This window comes from Rutidosis leptorrhynchoides, chromosome 2 (genome assembly GCF_046630445.1).
Source record: "Rutidosis leptorrhynchoides isolate AG116_Rl617_1_P2 chromosome 2, CSIRO_AGI_Rlap_v1, whole genome shotgun sequence".
In the NCBI taxonomy this organism is placed as follows: Eukaryota; Viridiplantae; Streptophyta; class Magnoliopsida; order Asterales; family Asteraceae; genus Rutidosis; species Rutidosis leptorrhynchoides.
Window position 1 is genome coordinate 398,426,429 of NC_092334.1, and position 25,690 is coordinate 398,452,118.

Sequence of the window (25,690 nt, forward strand, 5' to 3'; positions counted from 1 at the left end):
TTCACTAATTAGCTCATCAATATTCATATCCATCGAATTGGATGTTAAGTCATCCATATCTACTTTAGTGGATTGGATCGAATGAATGTCTATCGAATTGGCTGTTAATTGGTAAAACTTGTTGGTTGATAACTCAGTGATAATATTTAAATATTGTTAATCGTTGTTTTGATGATGATAACATTGCTAAGAGTGATTATACTTGTAATTAAGTAAACCCACAAGTTTATAAACCTACTTTATTTTCGGTAAATAACCAATACACTTAGCTAGTCAATAAAAATAACAATGAAACGGATAGTGATCTCATATTCACATCCATATAACTTTTTAAATTCATATTTATATCCATTGAATTTCAATTCATCCCTCAATGTCAATATTCATATTTATATATGTCAGATTAAGCGGGCTAATGAATATTCTTACATATCTATATCACTTTGTATAACTTTGTAAAATTAAAAATAGTTTCCTTCTTCTACGATCAAAAGTCATATTTCTTAATACTTTATACAACTGAAAGTCACATTTCTTACTAATTTGTACAATCAGAAGTCAGTAGATAGTTTATTAAGTTTTCAAAAGCGTATGACATTCTCATACACAAACGTTTGACATTAACTATAGTAACACTATATCATTGATATAAATTCAAGTGATGTCTTAACTAGGTGATCTATGAAACACCGGCCATTTAAAAAAAAAACATATCACAACGAAAGTTATATAGATCTAAACACGTCGATAATTACACCAAACATATTAACAATTACGCTTAATTAAGTTACTATATTACAAAACGGTGTTACATGAGAATTACTGATTAATTAGACACAAATTTAAAAAAGTGAAGAAAAGAGAAAAAGACGAATTTACCCTCACATACAAGACACATGTCAAGGGTTAACAGAACTTTTTAACACAATTTAGACGGAGGGACTCGGTATCTTTAAATGGAATAATGGAAGGATGTTGTTACCAAAAAAATCGGAGGGACGTTGTTAGCTTTTTGTGTATGATGGAGGGACCAACGGCATAAAAAAGCCTAAAAGAAAAGAAATGAAATAAAGAGAAAGGGAGGGAGGAGAGTGAAATCCTTTCAATTTAGAAAAAAAAATCGGAAAGAAAAGTAGGCGAAATGATTAATCCATTTCTTTCCCTTTCTTTCCAACCAAAACTCAGGAATACCGTATATATTTTTTTTAATTTTTTCCTGGTTCATTTCTTTTCTTCCAATACAAAACTCTGAAACAAAGCCTAAATAGGAGTACTTCTCATTCTTTTCAATTTATTTTGTTTACTATTTTTTGTGTTAATATAAATTCAAGTGATGTCTTAACTAGGTGATCTATGAAACACCGGCCATTTAAAAAAAAAAAACATATCACAACGAAAGTTATATGGATCTAAACACGTCGATAATTACACCAAGCATATTAACAATTACGCTTAATTAAGTTACTATATTACAAAACGGTGTTACATGAGAATTACTGATTAATTAGACACAAATTTAAAAAAGTGAAGAAAAGAGAAAAAGACGAATTTACCCTCACATACAAGACACATGTCAGGGTTAACAGAACTTTTTAACACAATTTAGACGGAGGGACTCGGTATCTTTAAATGGAATAATGGAAGGATGTTGTTACCAAAAAAATCGGAGGGACGTTGTTAGCTTTTTGTGTATGATGGAGGGACCAACGGCACAAAAAAGCCTAAAAGAAATGAAATAAAGAGAAAGGGAGGGAGGAGAGTGAAATCCTTCCAATTTAGAAAAAAAAAAAATCGGAAAGAAAAGTAGGCGAAATGATTAATCCATTTCCTTTCCTTTCTTTCCAACCAAAACTCAGGAATACCGTATATATATTTTTTTAATTTTTTCCTGGTTCATTTCTTTTTCTTCCAATACAAAACTCTGAAACAAAGCCTAAATAGGAGTACTTCTCATTCTTTTCAATTTATTTTGTTTACTATTTTTTGTGTTAATATAAATTCAAGTGATGTCTTAACTAGGTGATCTATGAAACACCGGCCATTTAAAAAAAAAAACATATCACAACGAAAGTTATATAGATCTAAACACGTCGATAATTACACCAAACATATTAACAATTACGCTTAATTAAGTTACTATATTACAAAACGGTGTTACATGAGAATTACTGATTAATTAGACACAAATTTAAAAAAGTGAAGAAAAGAGAAAAAGATGAATTTACCCTCACATACAAGACACATGTCAAGGGTTAACAGAACTTTTTAACACAATTTAGACGGAGGGACTCGGTATCTTTAAATGGAATAATGGAAGGATGTTGTTACCAAAAAAATCGGAGGGACGTTGTTAGCTTTTTGTGTATGATGGAGGGACCAACGGCACAAAAAAGCCTAAAAGAAAAGAAATGAAATAAAGAGAAAGGGAGGGAGGAGAGTGAAATCCTTCCAATTTAGAAAAAAAAAAATCGGAAAGAAAAGTAGGCGAAATGATTAATCCATTTCCTTTCCTTTCTTTCCAACCAAAACTCAGGAATACCGTATATATTTTTTTTAATTTTTTCCTTGTTCATTTCTTTTTCTTCCAATACAAAACTCTGAAATAAAGCCTAAATAGGAGTACTTTTCATTCTTTTCAATTTATTTTGTTTACTATTTTTTGTGTTAATATAACAATAACATTAAAAAAACTTATTCTTTTCATCAAGATACAATGTTCACACAAACGCTCCAAGGCTCGAAAGGAGTAAACAAACCCTAACAAATTAACTAAACTCAAGCCTGCAACAAACTTTTACAAATCAATACCATAACCAATACATAAGATCAAGTAAAACAAAAAATGACAATCAACACAAAATTAATAAAACCGATCACAAATTACCGTCCAATTACATTACCTTTTCGAGTTTTTACAAATGGCTTAACCGCCACACATCCACCTCAAAGGGTTAAACAACTTTCCTTTACGGTTTTTAATCTAGTATGAAGATACATTCGAATTTATAACTAGCTAAAAACATAAAACAAATAGGTAGAAGCAAACCTGATAATATATAGCAATTAACAACCTCAAACTCAAACTAATGTCGAAACAAACATGTCGCACTCGCACAACTTCCAATTGGTAAGCAAAAAATATAAATAGTCATTTTAAACTAATATGTAAACAGTAACTGGAAACAAAAACACGGATTAATAAAACGACAATAATGGAATCATCAAGAATCAACTAACATCAAAACCTAAAAAAAAACGGAGAATAATCGTACCTTTGGAACATCAAGAAAAGAGAAAAAAGAAAATAATGAATACATACCAGGTAATGCACCTACCCCACTAGCAAAACCAAATCCTAATCATCATATATATCGGTTTCAAAAAAGGCAAAACCTTAGATTCAATACCCAAATTAACTCTAGACAAAAACGGCAAAATTCTAGATTCAAAAGATTAGTTTTATTTTTGTGCTTACAAACTGTTTGATGAAATGTCTGAATGAAAAAAATATGTTAATCAATGTTTTTAATGTGATTTTGATCATTTGTTTAGAAACCGATAATTTATCAGAATGAACGTTTATTTATAGATGTACGTATGTATTTGTGGGATGGTGACTATAAAAAGGGGACTAATGCTTTGGTTGTGTTAGCTTTGGATCTTCAAAAGGCGGGTACATACAGCACAACTGAACATCACAACTGAAAATATAGAAGAAAAGTCGAACATAAGAGATTTCAAAAGGCTTTAGGTTTGTTTGCTCACCAAAAGTTTGTTTAAGGTGCTCATGTTACTTTGGTGCTGTGTAACTCTGTGCAATCTAAATTAATATATAGCTATCATTTTAGTCAAGTTTTAAGGTATGAGTTCTTTTTATAATGCAATAAGTTCTTTGTTTAATTGTGATGACTAATTCATTTATTCACATGGGGTGCGTTTCGTGATCTGTTTACGCTCTTTTTCTTTGATTAGAGCAACATATTGACACCCTAAGCCTTCATGGACTTATTTTATAGGTTGGTCAAGAGGTGTTTGTGTTGAATTGAATTTCTTTTGATGGTAGTAATTTACCCCTCTACCCATTTTGCCACGTGGATTGATTTGGTCATTTTGTGTTGCTGTTAAAAAATAACATATGATAAGGATAAACTATGAGTTACGGAGTATATCACAATCATATTCTTTTGGCTTTTATGATGAGGGCTTATATTGTATTGCTTACTAAATTTTGAATTGCTTATTAGGTGTTTGTTTATGTTAAAAGATAAAGGACAAGACTTCAATGTTATGGTTAAGAGCAAAAGAATATCTTGTGAGCTGATAATGCTGATGAAAATGGTTACAATGGTTTGATCTCATTGACATACATGAAGTGATGGGTTTGCAGCAGGTTCGATTTGGAAGTGTTAGAGTAGGGTTATGTTAGTAAAGCCCGGCCTGTTTGTAGGTTTAGAGTTTCTCTTATAATCTATATATAGTGGCTTAATAATACGATAATATTCACGGGGTTTACATCATTTATTTCATTTCTTAACATGGTACCAGGCCAATACGATCCTGGTTAAATCACTTCTTCTATTTGCTCTCTCTATCTTTTTTTAAACGGCGAAGAAAGATTTTATTAATAATAAAAACACTTGCTACCTTCATCAAAACAATGAAAGGAAGCAAAGCAAAAGATTACAATTGAGGATCGAAAATGCGATCTACAAACAACCGATTGACAAAAAATTGAAAATACATAAGCAGTTGACGTTGCATAAAAACTATATGCAAAGCATATATGGGTTATGTTCCCACATATATGATTGAAATCCATGGAAAAACTTCAAATTTGTAGACCATAAAAAGGCTTTTAATTTGAAGTTGCGAACGATGATCGACCGATAAGTGAACTTCCCATTGAATATGATGTCATTTCTTGCTAACCAAATCGCCCAAATAGTTTCGGGTCCGATCATTCTCCAAAATTTCGCGGCATTGATTCCCATACCGTAGTACCAATCGAAAGAGAACGATTCGATTGACTTCGGGACGGTCCATCTAAAATTCCACCACCTAAATAAGTCGGACCAAGTACGAGCCACCCACTTGCAATGCATAAGTAAATGATCGATAGTCTCGACTTCTAAAGAACACCAAACACATAAAGTCGATTGTGAGGAAGGTAAAATATGTCTCCGGGCCAACACACCATTAACGGGAATACTTTTCTTTAAAGCTTATGATGGTGGCAATCCAATATCTAGTTTTCCAACTCTCGACAAGATTGAAAAAGTCGGTTCTCCATATTGACAATAAACCACCCGAACGACCCCGAGCTTCTTGTTAAACCGAATCGAATGAAAAATGCTTCCAAATTTCATTTAGAATGGGCTTGGAAATAACTTTGACCATTGTTTCTTAGATCGCTAGGATTAAATTTGATGTGAATTGATTAATTTGACCTTTTGCTTTGTTCCCGAGGCTGCGGGTATTCCACAAGGCAATTCTCATGGTTTTGGAGACTCCTCGTCTACCATGTCTTGCATAATGTAGCTAAAATTTTGCATTTCCTCTTTGAAAGTTAACTTTTTGGCCCCGAATTGCTTGCCATTGAGCTTGCTCTTTTTGTGGGTAGTTTCATGACCTACTACGTGGATAATCTCACTAGTAATGTCGAAGGCTTGAGATAAATCAGGAGAATTGACGATCCAATTGAGATTAGTTATCACAATGAAAGGTTCTTTAACATTGTTATTAAATGGACAACATTTTTTTTACTTTTTCACAAGAACTACGACATTCAACACTTATACATTGATCATTTGTTTGTTGATGATCATGATTTGTTACCTTTTTGGCAAAAGAAATATCTTTGTTGAGGGAAGAAGTGTTTTTAGTCGAATGAAAAGTGACAGAGACAGAAGGTTTTGGATCAATTTCTTGTTTATTTTTTGAAGAGTTATTAGAAAGGGCAGGATATTCATTGAGGTTATACTTGAAAGGTGTCGAATTTTTATTGGGTTAGAGATTAATGGTTGTTGACATTTTTTTTGGACAAAGGGGTGTTTTGTACATTACAGGTTATGGAAACAAAAAGAGACCTTTTTAATTCATCTGCAGCTTTACTTTTCTCTTTGCTCAGTGCACATGTAACCTTTTCCAATGAAAAGTGTAGTTCATTTTGTATTGAAGTAACCGGATTAGTTTGCTTTTTGGGAGTTTCGGGAAGTGGCTCAAGAATTGCAACGGTTGGAAAATGAAGTTTTAAAATCGGTGGGGCACCCTTTGGAGAAACCGGAGGGGTTTCCGGTATTACCTACTCTGAAGCCGGCGAAGATGGCAGTTTAACATCTTGATTATTGTTCTGATCAATTGTGCCTAACAATAAATTGTTGTGATCTCTGATTAACTAGTTTGTTATGATTTCAATCGGGTCATCTTGATTAATTTCTTCAACCCACATCTTGCAAGTCGAATCGTCGATTAGGTTTGCAGTCACAAATTGAACAATTCGACCGGAATCATTGGTTTCAATAAGAGGATACATGATTTCCGGATTAACAAGATTGTGAGTGTTTTCGTCAATATGAATGACTCTTCCAATGTTCTTCACAGATTCAATCGCGCACTCAGGAGAACAGCAATCGAAAGGTATACCTCTAATACCCACTCTAACAATCCCTGTAAACCTGTTTTTTCATTGAATCATTGGAATAACTTCCACGAATTCCATTACATTTAGTGATAGACCCATGGTTAGACGCTTGAAACTATCACCATCCTTAAATTGGATAATATATGCGAATGATCCCTACGAAGAAATAGATTCAACGACAATCGGCCGGCTTTTAAGCCAGTTGATTAACTTACAAGCTTTAATCGGAAATTTATCAATGACCATGGCAGTTAAGTTTAAGCGAGAACATGTGGCTTGATTGGGAGAAATGTAGATAGGTAATTTAGCCAATTTATTTGTGTTTGATAATGCTAAAAACGAACATATATTTCATAGCATTATCCCTCAAGAAAGACAAGCTTTTAGTTGCAAATATTCTATTTACAAGTGATATTCGTTTAAAAAAATAAAAGGTGAAGACAAAAGACAGATTCGACAAATTGAAGACGCAAATGACCAAAAAGCTTAAAAGTACAAAGTACAATCAAAGAGGTTCCAATTATTGATGAGAAACGTCTCAAAATTACAAGAGTACAAGACGCGAAACGCAAAATACAAGATATTAAATTGTACGCAAGGACGTTCAAAAATTCGGAACCGGGACCAGAGTCAACTCTCAACGCTCGACGCAACGGACTAAAAATTATAAATCAGCTATGCACATAAATATAATATAATATTTAAATAATTCTTATAATTATTTATATATTATATTTATTTATTAAAACGTCGACAAGCTTGTGAACAAAAAAATGTGAGCTGGTACCTACCTCCATGCGATCGCATGGCCTGGAGGCACAAAAGCCATGCGATCGCATGGCACACTTTTTCAGCTCAGGTCCTATAAATTTCGCAGTTTGGTGATGATTTTAACCATATATATCTTTCTCTCTATCTCACTCGTATAATATATATATATATATATATATATATATATATATATATATATATATATATTATAATTATAATTATAATTTTAATTTTAATTTTAAATTCTAATAATAAGGGTATGTTAGCGAATGTTGTAAGAGTGTAAGTCGAAATTCTGTCCGTGTAACGCTACGCTATTTTTAATCACTGTAAGTTATGGTTAATGTTATTTTTAAATTAATGTCTCGTAGCTAAGTTATTATTATGCTTATTTAATGCCGAAGTAATCGTGATGTTGGGCTAAATATTAAAATTGGGTAATTGAGCTTTGTACCATAATTGGGGTTTGGATAAAAGAACGACACTTGTAGAAATTAGACTATGGGCTATTAATGGGTATTATATTAACTAAATGATACCTCATTGATTTAATATATAGACTTATAATTTGACGTATTTATATATAACCACATACGCTTGACTGGGTACGGTGGGCGGGATATCTATAAATAACAATAATTGTTCATTTTACCGGACACTGAACTGGATTAATAGTTAATAGACTTGTTGAAAAAGGGGTGGATTACATTCAAGGGTAATTGGTGTAATTGTTAACAAAGTAGTAAAACCTTAGACTACACGCAGTCAATAACCTGGTGTATTCATTAAACAAAGTATTAAGACCTTGTTACAATTCGAATCCCCAATTAGTTGGAATATTTGACTTCGGGAATAAGAATAATTTGACGAAGACTTTCGCACTTTATGATTATGACTGATGGACTATTATGGACAAATCCTTATGGACATATCGAATAATCCAGGACAAAGGACAATTAACCCATGGGAATAAACTAAAAACAACACGTCAAACATCATGATTACGAAAGTTTAAATAAGTATAATTCCTTTATTTCATATTTAATTTCCTTTATTTCATATTTAATTGCACTTTTAATTATCGCACTTTTATTTATTGTCATTATATTTAATTGCACTTTTAATTATCGTACTCTTTAATTGTCGTACTTTTATTTATCGCAATTTCATTATCGTTATTTACTTTACGCTTTAAATTAAGTTATATTTATTTTTAATATTTTACATTAGGTTTTAACTGCGACTAAAGTTTTAAAATCGACAAACCGGTCACTAAACGGTAAAAACCCCCTTTATAATAATAATACTACTTATATATATTTTTGTATTTTTATAATTATAAGTTAAAAAAATATAGCGTTAAACTTGGCTAAGTCTCCCTGTGGAACGAACCGGACTTACTAAAAACTAAACTACTGTACGATTAGGTACACTGCCTATAAGTGTTGTAGCAAGGTTTAGGTATATCCACTCTATAAATAAATAAATACCTTGTGTAAAATTGTATCGTATTTAATAGTATTTCCTTTTAAAAATATAACTATTTCATATACCCCTCGCATAACATCAGTGTTTACTTGAACAAAAGGGTCAGGAAGAATACTAGTGTTTAATTCTTTCTTAGAAAAACCCACATAAATATTTCTACCACAGAGATACTTACCATTCATTTTAATTGCACCAGAAGCTTGGAATGGGTTCTCGAACCAGACAAAAGCGAAAGACCGATCGAGTTTCCATGAAATACCGACAATGATTCCATGTTTTTGAAAGGTATTTTAAATAATTGTTGGATCGACGATGTTGGACAAGTTACCAAGGAATATGGTAGATTTTTTGAGATATTTTAGAATAGATTTGTTAGTTTGTTTAGGATGTGATATGGTCGAAACGGACGGTTTTATTTGTGCGGTGTCGTTAGGTCGCAACACGTCAGAATCAACCACCAAGGAGGGGGGGTACTGTTTTAAATTTATATTTAGCGGGGCCTAAATCGTACTACTCCTTATTATGAGTAAGGGAAGTATGACCTAGAGTCATATTTTTAAGATATCAGTAGAATCGAACCTATATTAAAGCTTAAGATAGTTATGAAGGAGTAGCGGTTACCTAATTTTGGGTTTTCTAGTTTATAAGACAGATAAAGTAAATGCGATAAAATTCGTAATTCAGATAAGGTTAAAACAAGTGCATACTATGATTTCATCAGTTATTCTGCCGAGATTATGGAATGCTGGCTCATGAATAGGCAGAGGCCTTGTATTCATTACACTGGTCCTAAATGCTCCTGTCGTAAGACATGTCACTGGGTAATGCGATAGGCATGAAGATTCTGACTAGGCAGCAACGTCCCTTACCCCCGATGCCCGTGCAGTCTGACTATAGGCATACACGTTCAGACGGCTCATCCAATTGAGCGACTCGGTTGTGTGACGTATTAACATTCCACAAAGGTCTAAACTTTCTTAAGCATAATAGAATACAGGGTTTACCATATCCAAGAGACGTGATGTGTTTCAATGCTTTCGTTAATGATTGGTTTTTTAAAAGATAGTTAGGCCCTTAGAAAGAGTTCAACCATAAAGAACACCATGGCCAAGTCAGGTTGACTTCCATGAACACGTTCGGTTATCCTAACGGTCCAATCCTTTATGAGTTTAAACAAACAGTTCCTTAATTAACTAAGAATCCCTCAAGCGGGGTGCAATGCTTGAGACCGTGTTATGGTGCAGTGTACTAATCAACAATGGCCGTGTTCCATGGCCTTACTTAGCAGAGGTACAACTTACAACAACCGTTGTGCTTCAGCATGCACGTACAAAGTTTATATGCTTGGTGATTACACTAGCATGGTCTGGGACTGACAATGTACTAAGGGTCTAGTCAGATGTTTCACTACGAAAGAGTCCTCAGTCGGAATCTAAAGCTTGATAGACTTACTACAACCGGTGTGCCTCAGTCGATCTTACGCTGTATCCGATAGACTTCTCTTACCAAGGGGTGACACAGATAGTGTACTCTGAATTGGGGTTCAAGACTTCCCAATAACAGAGCCAATAACTACGTTCTATTAGTTGGAAAAGCGATTGAGTTTAAAGCATAATCGGAAAGCATTTCAATAACATACACAAACCATAACATTATTTCGACATTATAACTGCTTACATCATAGCATACACTAAAGATAACTACTCGCTAATCATGGCAACAACATCACAGAACATAATGATAGAAGACATTAGATAAAGATAAAGGATAGAAGTACCAGTAGATTAAACGAGTTCTGAATACAAAAGTGACAACTTCAAACTCCGGACCGCTCCTAATACAATCTTCGGCGTTCTTCTCCGGGTACTAGGTTTCCCACACGGAGTCGAAGACCTTGAAAGTATGACTAATATTGTACAAGAGAGAGAAAGAAGTGAATTGAAGTGTGTGTTGGAATAAATGACAAAGACCCTTAAAATAAGCATAAAATTTCCCTGCAAACGGCTGGCAAGCCGTTTGGCAGGCCGTTTGCCAAGCCAAGCCGTTTACAAGGGCCATTTATCCTGGGCTTTTGGCAGGCCGTTTGTGAGCCAAGCAAGCCATTTGGCAGGCCTGGTCAGCTGAAATTCCTGGATCGTAACTTGATTTCTTGTCTTTCACCATTTTCGCTCTAGAATCTCCGTTTTAGCTTCGATTCTCTTGATTATTTTTGCACCATCTTCGTAATTACTTGTTCTTCAATTCTAACCAACGAAGTGGGTATTTTACCGATAAAGTTCGAATCTTTCTTGTTTTTGGGCCTTAATACCGGGGTAAAAACGTGACTTTTTAGCCAATATCAAATATCCCACAATTAGACTTTGCTTGTCCTCAAGCAAACTCTCATTTTACCTTAAGAAATATTTTCGGAGTTTCTTTTCTAATAGCCTAAGCGGTTTGCCTTTTATTATAAGAGCGAAAGATAAGGTGAGTCATCTACGTTATTATTGAAACTATCTCTGCAAGCATGCGAGGAGGTTACATGACATAGGCTAGCTTTCACGGGTCACTCAAATCACACAAGTGTTTAGGGTCCCCTATAGATCTAAGAAATAAATTCACTCATAGCCAGTCATGCTGCACCCATCGTCATAGACTTGATGAAGACTCAAATCCTTGCTACTAATGTGAGAATGGTGGTAATCTTAGCTTCTAGGTCATTTGTCAATGGTGGAAAGGAATTTTGGAGTGGTAGTGAAGTTGTTTTTGAGGGGTGAGAAAAAAGGGTGATATAGTCCTTATGCAGACTTTTTTATTCGGATAGATAGAAGTGCTGAAATTTTGAGAAGCACTTTTGAACTTTTCTTCATTTGATAATCATTTTCGGTCAAGTTTTCTTGGGCGTTTCTCTTTATAAGTTCTGCTCCTTTTTCAGAACTTTGAAATTTTTTTTTTCTTGTTTTTTTTTTTTTTTTTTTTTGGAGATTTCATCTTGAGAAACTTTTTGTCGTTAAACTTTTTCAAGACCTTTGCCATGATACTTGAGAGGTTTATAACATCGGGTTTTTCGGAAGGAATCTCATTTTCTGGATTTTCGGGTGATAGTAAAGATGATGTGAGTGTGGTGGTGAAGTGAAGTAGAAGTAGTGGAGGTGCGAAAGGTTTATTTTTGATAAATGACTAGCTCTTCTAATTATAACCGAATCACGTTTCGCTGCATTGAAAATGTAGATCTAAAGCAAGTTCTGATTCTGAGCACAGACATCGACACTCTCAACGGAAAACAGTGAAGCATTAAAGATGAATGCTGGTCTTATTTGGGTGCCTCACCATAATTAATTTAGGTCGATAATGCCTTAGTCATGCAATGCTCTATTTGATATTTGGTTCAACCTAACAAGATTTTCAGCCTACTTAAGCCTTACTTTTATTTGCGAACGTTTCAGGTTTTCAAAATACTTTTTCGAAAAGGCTTTCTCTTATTAAAAATTTTGAAATTTGGCTTAAGAACTTGGGATCTTCGTAATGGGTTATTTTAATACAGCATAAAAAGATTATACCAACATCCCACACTTAGACGAACATTGTCCTCAATGTTCCTAGTGTATCCCACACTTAGGAGTTTTAGTTGAAGAATTGGGAGTATTTATCTAGTTTTTAATTGGGTTGGGATCCCACACTTAGTGATAAGCTAGGATGTGGCATAATTTGAGCTAGTAGCAGGAAGAAAGAAGTACCCCTATCAGATGTTGCTTGTGACGATATTGGATGGCTTTCAATCCTTGCGTTCTTTATTGATCGGCTCATTTGTCATCCTTTATTCTTCTACTCTACTTTATTGCGCGGGTTGCCTCCTGAGAAGCGCTTTTGTTTAAGGTTGTTGGCTCAACAGTAGTGATGTCTTAGAAAGCAAATATTCCTCGCTGATGGTTGTAATCTTGGTCTTCTCGAGGGAATGTGAGTCTTGGTGGGTAAATCCTGAGAAAGTGTCGGACCAATAGTGGTAGAAGATCCGGTATTTCTCTTGAAGATCTTCTGAAAGATAAGTAGTGCGCAGTTTCGGCTCGTGATAAATCTTGAAGTTCGATGAGAATATGATCCACGGCTCTGCTGGTTGACCCATGAATGTCAATCATAGAAGCAGTGCTGGTGGTGATTATCTCTCTGATGGGATGATCATTTCGGAGGTCTTCAAACAATGTTAGAAACTGTATCTTTAGTATCGCGAAATCTTCAGAATGGTGATCTCCACAGTAAGAGTATGTAGCTTTGCACAGATTAGTTAAAAGACGAAGCTGAAAAGAAGTGAACAACAATCCTGACCCGAGCATCAATGTCACCGTCTTTGAGTATATCACTCGACATCCAGCTTTAAATGTGAAACTTGGATCTGTTGATTCGTGGAAGATACGTGATATCTGCTTCGTAATGTAGGTTGCGATGTGGACTCTGTCTGGTTCAAGATGAGAGAACGGATTGTTACGCCTTACTTCCTCTGTAACTGCATCTCGTAACTCTTTGATAATCAGATCAGTATGGTGATCAATTGTTACGTAAATCACTAGCCTGTCTGGTGTGCTTTCAAAATTATCTCTTTCCAAGAGAGCAAAAAAGCTGTGAATATCCTCGATCATTTGCAAATCAGAGTGATAAGTCGGGCGTCCGGTGAAAAGATCCATGTGCTTTCAGATGAGAGTCAGTAGTGCTCGTTGGTATGCTGAGAACGGAAGTGCAGATCCGGCTAAGGCGTTGTAAACCTTAGAGTAAATGATCTTCTGATCTCGACAGAATCTTGTCTCAAGAATAGTGCGAACCACTGAATTGTGCTCTCGTTGCCTTTCTTCTCGGTAGATATGATCATGAAGAGTATTAATAAAGTCTTGAATGCGTTCTTCTAGGATTTCAACATCATTTTCTTCCCTCTGGAGATAGAGGTTGTATTCTTCTCGAATAGCCATAATTCGTTCTGTTAAGTGTAGCGTGAAATCAATTGTTGATTTACGGATGGTTTCGAGAATATCTTCAAATTCATCGGTATCATTGATGTAGATTATCATGTCTGTGTGTGTAGATATGACCGGAATTCGATCTGAAGAAGAGTTCGGCTCTCCTAGATCTGGTTCGGTTGGAGAGTGTGAGTTATCCAGAATGTCTTCATGTTGCTCTTCCCCGTCATCATCGGTATAATGCTCTTCTGGGGATTCGTATGATGAACGGGTTTCTTTAGTATTCTGGTTCTCCACTTTGATACTTGCAGGATCAATATCTATATCTTTAACCTCAACCTTGTTAGTCTTCTTCTTGAAACGAATGATTAAACTATGATCTTTCGTCTCAAGCCTCATTAATTCTTCATGACGCTTAATGCTTAGAGCGGGTATTATCGCTGTTTCTTTTACGTCTTTCATTTACTCTTCCTCTTCAGATTCCTCCTCTTCCTCTATTTCTTCGATGGGATCCTCTTCTTCCATTTCTAGGTCGTCTGCAAACTGTGATTCGACACCCATCTCAGTATCATTGGCTGGTGGTGAAGACTCGTCATCGGAAGTGATTCGTCCGGTGGAAATAGCAAACATCTCTGCCTGTTCAGAAAGATCGGTTGGTCGGTCAATTTTGAAGGTAACGCTCTCCCCATGTGATTGCAAGATCAAGGTTTGATTGTACACATCAATGACACCCTAGCCGTATTCATGAAAGGTCTTCCTAACACTGCTGGTGTATGTAGGTCTTCCTTGATGTCCATTACTATGAAATCCGTAGGATACAAGAATTTGTCGACTTTCACCATGACGTTCTCAACTATGCCCTTAGGATATCGAATTGTGTGATCGACAAGTTGGATTGTCATTTTAGTTGGTGACAAGTCTCCTAACTCTAATCTCTTGTAGAGAGAGTAGGGGATTATGTTGATACTTGCTCTAAATCTGCTAGCGCATGAATGGTTCCAGATTGGTAGATCGAACACGGGAAAATGAATCGGCCCGTATCTCCTAGCTTTGGTGGTAGAGAGTTTCTGAGTAATGCTGAGCATTCTTCATTCAGTGGAATTTTGTTAGAATCTGGTATCCTCTCCTTTGTAGAAAGAAGCCTTCGGGTGTATCTCTTCTGGTTGGGGACTTTGGACATGATGTCCAGGAATCTTCCATTGAGCTTGAAGGAATCAAGCTTGGTTGGTTCCTCCATTAGCCTTCCAGGATAGGGTACACGCACTGGAGTTGCAGGGGTTAGCTTCTGAGTATATGTCGATTTGTTCTTGAGCATAGCTGACCTTCTCCGTGGTTCTTCCTCTGGGATTACAGAATCCATTTGCTTAGCTTCCTCTATGTGGGGATTTTGGATAGTATTACTGGGTAACCTTCTCTGTGGTCGGGTTTCAAGGCGTTGTGATAACTGTCCGAGCTGCATCTCCAGACTTTTGAACAGAGCCAATTGATTTCTCATTAGTATCTCCGTCTGATCTTGTCTGGCTGCAGTTCTCTGATTTAGCTGTTGTTGTCCTTGAATGAACTGAGTCAACTGATCATCAGCTCCGAGAGTGGGGTTAGTTACTTTTGTAATCTGGGTGGTAGGGGAATTTTCCTCGACTGGTGGACCAGTGAGTGGAAGTGGTTGATCGTAGGACAATTGAGATTGTTGGGCTGGGTAAGGTAGGTAGCGATAGCGAAAAGGCTGGTTGCTTCGTTGAAATTGATTAACCCTAGGTTGTTGATTGAATCCGGGATTTGATGGATGAGCTGGGTATTGAACGTAACAGACTAAACCGTCAGGGTTTTCGTACTCAACTTGATATTCTTCAGTGGATTGCGGGTTTGTACAATTAACACAAGCCTGAGCTTGGTTGACCTGCTGCGGCTGCGTCTTCAATTCTCTAAGTTGTTTAGCGAGAGATTCCATCTTATCTGTGAGGGATTTGATGGCCTCTGTTTGATTGTTGAGTGCAGAGAGTGGGGCAGATGATGAAGTTGTTTCACCATTGTTCCAGTCATGATGATGCATTGTCATATTCTCGAGCAATTCCCATGCTTCGTTTGCGGTTTGGTTCATCAGATTTCCTTGAGCTGCTGCATCGATCGTCATCCTATGATTTACCGTAAGACCATTGTAGAAGGTACAGATTTGAGCTGCCCGTTCTAGCTGGTGATTAAGGCACTTCTTCAGCAGGGTTTTGAATCGCTCCCATGCAGTGTAAAGAGATTCATCATAACTTTGTTTGAAGTTAATGATGTCATTCTTTAGTTTGGTTTGTTTAGAAGGAGGGAAATATTTGGTTAGGAATTTAGTAGCCATCTACGTCCATGACGTGATGGAATCTTTTTCCAGTCCTTCGAACCATGTTTGAGCATGATGAGTAAGAGAATAGGGAAGCAAGTATAGCCGGACTATATCTTGTCTGATCTATGGCTGTTTGTAGGAGTTCGAAAGAGATATGAATTTATCAAGGTGAGAATTAGGATCGTCATTTGGTAATCCATGAAACTGACAGCTTTTTTGGATGAGCCGGATGATGTGACGTTTTAACTCGAACGAGTGTCCTTGAATCTCTGGAAATCTGATTGGTCCTCCCCGACCTTCAATCGAGGGTTTGGTATTTTCTGCTAAAGTAACGCATAACGCCATTTGATATCAGATTCGTGCTTCCTTGCATGCTTTAGAGATTATTAAGTCTGGATCCGGTACGAACAACAACGGCCTTGGTCTAGATCGGGTTTGGGTCATACACTGGGTATGCCTTTTTTTTTTTTTTTTTTTTATTATTTTAAGCAGATAAACGAAACTTCTAAGGTAATCTAAGGTAATTCTAATGTAATCTAAGGTAATCTTAATCTAAGGTAGTCTAAAGTAATCTAATTTAGTCTAAGATAAACTAACTATCCTAAGGTTGAATATGTTTTTGGTTCTGGCTACTGATTCCCTAGTATTTCGATAACAAAGCTTCGCACGAACTATTCAACAAACCAAGTGGCTAGGCCGACTACGGAGAGTCAGGATCCTTTTGGTCCCAATATAATTGGAGACTGTTCGGAAAATCCAACAACCAAGTCCGTGTATAATTGTCTTTCTTAGACACCACTAAATGCTTGTGAATAAGTTTGATAGAGAGCAGTTATTATCTGATACCAGTTCCCCGGCAGCGGCGCCACAAACTAGCTTCCCTCTTGATATGGCCGAAACGGATGGTTTTATTTGTGCGGTGTCGTTAGGTCGTAACACGTCAGAATCAACCACCAAGGAGGGGGGGGGGTACTGTTTTAAATTTATATTTAGCGGGGCCTAAATCGTACTACTCCTTATTATGAGTAAGGGAAGTATGACCTAGAGTCGTATTTTTAAGATATTAGTAGAATCGAACCTATATTAAAGCTTAAGATAGTTATGAAGGAGTAGTGGTTACCTACTTTTGGGTTTCTCTAGTTTATAAGACAGATAAAGTAAAGTCGTTAGGTCGCAACACGTCAGAATCAACCACCAAGGAGAGGGGGGGTACTGTTTTAAATTTATATTTAGCGGGGCCTAAATCGTACTACTCCTTATTATGAGTAAGGGAAGTATGACCTAGAGTCGTATTTTTAAGATATCAGTAGAATTGAACCTATATTAAAGCTTAAGATAGTTATGAAGGAGTAGTGGTTACCTAATTTTGGGTTTTTCTAGTTTATAAGACAGATAAAGTAAATGCGATAAAATTCGTAATTCAGATAAGGTTAAAACAAGTGCATACTATGATTTCATCAGTTATTTTGCCGAGATTATGGAATGCTGGCTCATGAATAGGCAGAGGCCTTGTATTCATTACACTAGTCCTAAACGCCCATGTCGTAAGACATGTCACTGGGTAATGCGATAGGCTTGAAGATTCTGAATAGACAGCAACGTCCCTTACCCCCGACGCCCGTGCAGTCCGACTACATGCATACATGTTCAGACGGCTCATCCAATTGAGCCACTCGGTTGGGTGACGTATTAACATTCCACAAAGGTCTAAACTTTCTTAAGCATAATAGAATACAGGGTTTACCATATCCGAGAGACGTGATGTGTTTCAATGCTTTCGTTAATGATTGGTTTTAAAAGATAGTTAGGCCCTTAGAAAGAGTTCAACCATAAAGAACACCATGGCCAAGTCAGGTTGACTTCCATGAACACGTTCGGTTATCCTAACGGTCCAATCCTTTATGTGTTTAAACAAACAGTTCCTTAATTAACTAAGAATCCCTCAAGCGGGGTGCAATGCTTGAGACCGCGTTATGCTGTAGTGTACTAATCAACACTGACCGTGTTCCATGTCCTTACTTAGTAGAGGTATAGCTTACAACAACCGTTGTGCTTCAGCATGCACGTATGAAGTATATATGCTTGGTGACTACACTAGCATGGTCTGGGACTGACAATGTACTAAGGGTCTAGTCAGATGTTTCACTACGAAAGAGTCCTTAGTCGGAATCCAAAGCTTGATAGACTTACTATAACCGGTGTGCCTCAGTCGATCTTATGTTGTATCCGATAGACTTCTCTTACCAAGGGGTGACACAGATAGTGTACTCTGAATCGGGGTTCGCGACTTCCCAATAACAAAGCCAATAACTGCGTTCTATTAGTTGAAAAAGCGATTGAGTTTAAAGCATAATCGGAAAGCATTTCAACAACATACACAAACCATAACATTATTTCGGCATTATAACTGCTTACATCATAGCATACACTAAAGATAACTACTAGCTAATCATAGCAACAACATCACAGAACATAATGATAGAAGACATTAGATAAAGATAAAGGATAGAAGTACCAGTAGATTAAACGAGTTCTGAATACAAAAGTGACAACTTCAAACTTCAGACCGCTCCTAATACAATCTTCGGCGTCCTTCTCCGGGTACTAGGTTTCCCGCACGGAGTCGAAGACCTTGAAAGTATGACTAATATTGTACAAGAGAGATAAAGAAGTGAATTGAAGTGTGTGTTGGAATCAATGACAAAGACCCTTTAAATAAGCATAAAATTCCCTGCAAATGGCTGGCAGACCGTTTGGCAGGCCGTTTGCAGGGGCCGTTTGCCAAGCCAAGCCGTTTACAAGGGCCGTTTATCCTGGGCATTTGGCAGGCCGTTTGTGAGCCAGGCAAGCCGTTTGGCAGGCCGTTTGGCTTGCCTGGTCAGCTGAAATTCCTGGATTGTAACTTGATTTCTTGTCTTTCACCGTTTTCGCTCTAGAATCTTCGTTTTAGCTCCGATTCTCTTGATTCTTTTTGCACCACCTTCGTAATTACTTGTTCTTCAATTCTAACTGACAAAGTGGGTATTTTGCCGATAAAGTTCAAATCTTTCTTGTTTTTGGGCCTTAATACCGGGGTGAGAACGTGACTTTTTAGCCGATATTAGAATGATTGAGGTGAACTGATTTGTTAAATTAATGAGAAGGAATTGGTATAGAATTTGGGTATGAAGGTGAAGGTTTGAAGGTGAGAGGGATTTTTGCGTGAGAGGAAAAGGGGTCCATTTTTAAACTACTTATATTTTCAGTTATTAAAAAGATTTATTTGCTCTCTCTATCGGTTGGCATCCTATCTTTCAGTTTATTTATTATTTTTCTATGTTAAGCTTATCGGCGGTTGATCCACTATGTCTATGTCGGTGTGTATTAGGGGTGTGCACCATTTAGTTTTAAACCACATAAATCGAATATCGAATGAAATCCAAACCAAAAAAACGAAACCAAATTTTTTAAACGGTGTTCGGATCGATCGAAACCGAAACCGAATTCGTAATTCGATTTTTGGTTTGGTTTTTGGTTTTGAAAATTTTAAATTTGGTTAACCGAAAACTGAATTAAAAACCGAATTCAAATTAATAACATATTAAAATATATTTATAATAATAAAATTTATATATTTATATTATATTTGATGTATTATTACATTTTTATTAAACAAAACATGTTATATACTTTGTATACTTAAATTAACTCCACAACCATTAACCCTAATTTATATGTAAGTTTATGTTGGTTAGAATTTTTATTTTTAGTAATTTTCGATTTTAACCGAAGCCAAACCGAAATCAAATTCGGTTTTCGGTTCGGTTTTGGTTATGGTTTTGATATTTAAATTTGGTTTTGGTTTGGTTTTTGGTTTTGACTTTATAAGTTTCAAAACCGAAAAAACTAAACCGAATAAACTAAAAAACCGAACCGATGAACACCTCTAGTGTATCCTTCCTCTATTCACCTTTTCTATTTATTCCTCTACAAAACTGTATTTTCCCAGATCCACTTTGAGTTCACACATACAACCAATTTTCATCTTTTATTTTTCTTAGTTGCTACGTAGTATTATTACTAGCCAGCCGTCAAAAAAAATATTTTAATTTTCCTCTATTCGGTTTGCGTACCAGGCCCCAAGTCACAACAATATCAAAAAAAGAAAAAGAAAAACCTACTGCCACTTTATTACTAATGGTTCGTTTTTTATCTAGCTTTTCTAAAATAAGTGAAAAAAACAATCGGCGTGGGGATAAGCCGCCTAGCCTGATTAGGTACCAAACCCCCAAAAAGAGAGAATATAGTTAAAAATTTATTTGCAACGTTTATGAAGATTGTTATCGTCGACAAAGTTCTCTGCCCAAGTTCTGCTCAATCCTTAGGCAAAGCAAGCCACGACGTACAGAAAAAAAATGTTACGGTCAAGCAAGAGGTAACGATATCAGCGAATATCAGTCTATTCGGTGCAACAAATGAAAAAAAAATAGTTTCTTTTATTTCTTTATTTAATATTTATTGTTTTCTCTTTAGTCCGAACTTTTGCGATTTCGCCATTCGGACTGCGAGGGAGTGTTAGAGTAGGGTTATGTTAGTAAAGGCCGGCTCGTTTGTAGGTTTAGGGTTTCGCTTGTAATCTATATATAGTGGCTTAATATTATGATATTATTCACGGGGTTTACATCATTTCTTAACAGGAAGAAACAGGTCAACAACGCCGATGATTAAAATGAAATATTGAAGATGAAGTCACATGTATATGATTTATATGATAGTATTGTGTAGTATTATACAAGCTATCGTAGTTGGATGATTGTTTGGGGAGAATGTGGGTTAATGTGGGATTATGCTTAATGACTATACTAATCTTAACCCATAACAATAAGTGTTTTGATGATGACATATGTACATAACTAAAGGTGATGGTAGATATCTTGACATAAATATACAAGTTCACTAATCCACACTTATTCTAGCAAAAGACCAAAACTGTAACGACCCAACCCTCGTTATACCAAAAACACATCCCAATTTTTTTTTTCTTTCTGGACCTGTACATCTGGACGGCGTCCAGTACTGAAGGCCTGGATGGCGTCCAGCCTTTTTGGACGGTGTCCAAATGAACTAACGGGGACTGACCAGTTTTCATTACACTTGAACGAAAATCCCGCTACCCGACACTTTCCAACGAAACAAATTAACGTAACATATCAATATAAGTAAAACTAATTGATTTCCAACATCGAAACGAGTTTTACAAAACGGGGCCCACAACGACCGTTTTACGAGTTTCGTACAAATCATGAGTTTCGACCACATTAGTTTAATTTCTAAACGACACTATGAGCATGGTGTTTGGGGGTTAAACTACCCAAGTCTCGGTCAAACTCCAAAAGCTATCAAATCCCAAAGGCGTCCCCTAAACAACAAGCGGGATCTCTAATCCAATCGAGTGCCCTTACCTTTGTCAACGCCAGAGTCTATAAAAAGATAAACAACGAGAGGGTAAGCAAAGCTTAGTGAGTGCAACAATTATACATACACATATATAACCCATCTATTTGCATTCGCACCCACCAAATACCTCATACGAGAATATAACTCAAATAGCATGCCGTCTTACTCATAATGCTAACAACTCGTACTCTATCACCACATCACATTAGCATATACTCATCACAATATATATATATATATATATATATATATATATATATATATATATATATATATATATATATATATATATATATATATATATATATATATATATATATATATACATACATAGCATGCTAAACAATATCCAACAACAAAATATGGTTAACCATAACGCTATGGTGCTACCGGCACGTGGTTCACACCATACGCATTTGAGTCTCACTCTTTTATAGTGCTACCGGCTCATGGTTTACACTTTGGCGCTACCGGCAAGTGGTTCACGACTCATTTTAGAGTGCTACCGGCCCGTGGTTCACACTTGATGCTACCGGCACGTGGTTCACATCCAAATTTTATAGTGCTACCGGCACGTGGTTCACACTTGATGCTACCGGCACGTGGTTCACATCATAATACTCGTCACATACATGTTATGGCACTACCGGCACGTGGTTCATACCATAACACTCACAAATAAACACGCCATATACATGTACGCATAATTATTCCACTCACCTTAACTCCGTCGGTGAATGGTAAACCAAGCTCGCAACCTTCAATGTAACGCACCTATTACATTATGTATACAATTAATTAATCACACAATCAAGTTGGTTAACCAACTCACTCAACATCCTAGAGTCATTTTGACCCATGGTGCAATTCCAACCCATTTGCACACTTAACCCAAATATTGGGTCAACTTCGCCAAAAACCCTAACTCTAGCCATTTATGGTCTTAATACGCATATAATCACAATGTTATCGCATTTTCACCCTAACAAGACAACTTAGGTCATCAAAGACCCGTTTTACCCATTCGAGGTTTCCACACTCATTCGGGCCACCACATACCCAAATAACATCCACTTACATAACATTTAGGTGTGCTAGTAGTTAACTAACCAATTTTAGACTTATAAACACATTTAACATTTCAAAACCCTAGGTTAGTCATCCTTTGAGTCTTCATGACCCAAACTCACCCAAAAATCCCCAAATCACTAACAAATGGGTTTTATACACATCACTAACCAAACCCTAACCCTTAAACAATTAATGGTAAGGAAATCAAGGTTAAGGCTTACCACTACAATCAAAATGTAGCTAGTGAGGAGATGAACAACTTTAATGCTCGAGCTCTAACCCGAAACAAGCTTCTTCTACTTCGATTTGAGCTTTCTCACACTTGAATCACTCTCTCTCTGTAGAATTAAATGGAAGAGGTTTGGTGGTTGTAAATGGAGTAAATGAGGCTCCACAAACTAATCTAGGGCCTTAAAGTAGTCCACATTGTGAAATTACCAAGTTACCCCTTTTAAATATCCAAAAACACAAAAGCTGGCTCGCCAGTTCAATTGGACGGCATCCAGAATTTTGGACGGCGTCCAACCCTTCATACTGGGACGGCGTCCCACCCTGTTGGACGACGTCCAACATAACTTGGAAAAACTGGATCTTACAACTCTCCCCCACTTGAACCGGATTGCGACCTCGCAATCCAAGCCGCATGACGAGCAGGAAGATACACAAGAACAAACTCTTTGGGCTCCCAAGTAAACTCGGAACCTATACTACGACGCCATTGAACTTTAAAAGTTCTCACCTCTTTATTTCTCAATCTTTTCACTTTTTCGTCAAGTATAGCAACCGGCTCCTCAATATACTCTAACTTGTTGTTTAGCTCAATTTCGTCTAATAACACCTATGAAGAATCATCCGCAAGACACTTACGGAGATGGGAAACATGAAATGTATTATGGATCCCCGCAAGTTCTTTGGGTAATTCCAAACGATATGCAACTTCGTCAACACGAGTTAACACCTTGAATGGCCTAATAAACCGAGGAGCTAACTTTCCCCGTTTTCGAAACCGAATAATACCTTTCCATGGCGAAACCTTAAGCATCACCATGTCACCTTCTTGGAATTCGATCATTCTCCTACGTTTGTCGGCATACGACTTTTGTCTATCTCGTGCCTTTTTCAAATGAGCCCGAATCATATCAATCTTACTATTCGTCTCTAAAACCAATTCGGTACTCCCTATTTCTCTTTGACCAATTTCACCCCAACAAATCGGAGTTCGGCATCTCCGCCCATAAAGCATCTCGTAAGGTGGCATCCCGATACTAGTATGATAACTATTATTGTACGAGAATTCCACCAAAGGTAAGTGCTCATCCCAACTACCGCCGAAATCAATAATACACGCCCATAACATATCCTCTAAAGTTTGATTCGTACGTTCGGTTTGACCGTCCGCTTGAGGATGATACGCCGTGCTCAATTTCAATTGTGTGCCCATATCTTCATGAAACTTTTCCCAAAACCGAGATGTGAAACAAGTATCTCGATCCGAAATAATAGATATAGGAACCTCGTGTCTTGCTATCACCCCCTTAATAAACAACTTAGCCAAAGTTTCCGAAGATATCGCTTCCCGAATGGGAAGAAACAAAGCACTTTTTGTCAATCGGTCAACTATCACCCAAATCGTATCAAATTGGGTTCTCGCTGTCTTTGGTAACTTTGTGATGAAATCCATGGTAATGTACTCCCATTTCCATTTCAGAATTTCCAACGGTTGTAACATACCATACGGCTTTTGGTGTTCGGCTTTAACTTGCAAACACGTGACACATTGTTCAACATACTTTACAACATCACGTTTCATGCCCGACCACCAATACCCTTTCTTCAAATCAAGATACATTTTCGTCGTGCCTGGGTGAATGGAATACTTGGACTTATGTGCTTTATCAAGTAGCACAAGTCAATGATCACCCATTTTAGGCACCCACACTCTTCCTTGAAAAGATAACAAACCATGCGGACCTAAGGTAATAAACTCCGTTTGTCCCACAATTCATTCCTCACGCTTATTGTTAACAAAAGCTTCGATTTGAGTCTCGCCAAGCTTTACAAGAAAATCGTTAGTAATAATCATGCGTAACGATCCTACTCGTATCACTGGATGTTGACTCTTTCGACTTAACGCATCCGCGACCACATTCGCCTTACCCGGATGATAAAGTATTTCACAATCATAGTCTTTCACCACATCCATCCATCTACGTTGACGATAATTCAAATCTCTTTGATCAAAAAGGTGTTTCAAACTCTTGTGATCCGAATAAATTGTACACTTGACACCATATAAGTAATGGCGCCAAATTTTCAACGCATGAACAACCGCTGCCAACTCGAGATCATGAGTCAGATATCTTGTTTCGTGTTCCTTCAATTGCCGAGAGGCATATGCGATGACTTTACCTCTTTGCATTAGAACACAACCGATCCCATTTAAAGACGCATCACAATAAACCGTCATGTCTTCTACCCCTTCTGGCAACACTAACACCGGAGCTTGACATAACTTCTCTTTTAACAATTGAAAAGCAATTTCTTGTTCGTTCTCCCAATTAAATCTCGCGTTCTTTCTTGTTAACTTCATCAATGGAGAAGCAATCTTAGAAAAGTCTTGGATAAACCGACGATAATAACCGGCCAATCCGAGAAAACTTCGGATTTCCGTAGGCGTAGTCGGTCATCCCTAACTCTTTACCGTCTCAATCTTCCCCGGATCTACTTGAATACCATTTTCGTTCACAATATGGCCAAGGAATTGAACTTCCCATAGCCAAAATTCACATTTGGAGAATTTAGCATACAACTTCTCCTTCCGTAACGTCTTTAACACAAACCGCAAATGAAGTTCATGTTCCTTCATACTCTTAGAATAGACAAGTATGTCGTCAATGAACACAATTACCGACTTGTCCAACATAGGTTGGCACACTCGGTTAATAAGATCCATGAATGCCGCCGGTGCATTCGTAAGACCAAAAGGCATTACCACAAACTCAAAATGCCCATAACGCGTTCGAAAAGCCGTTT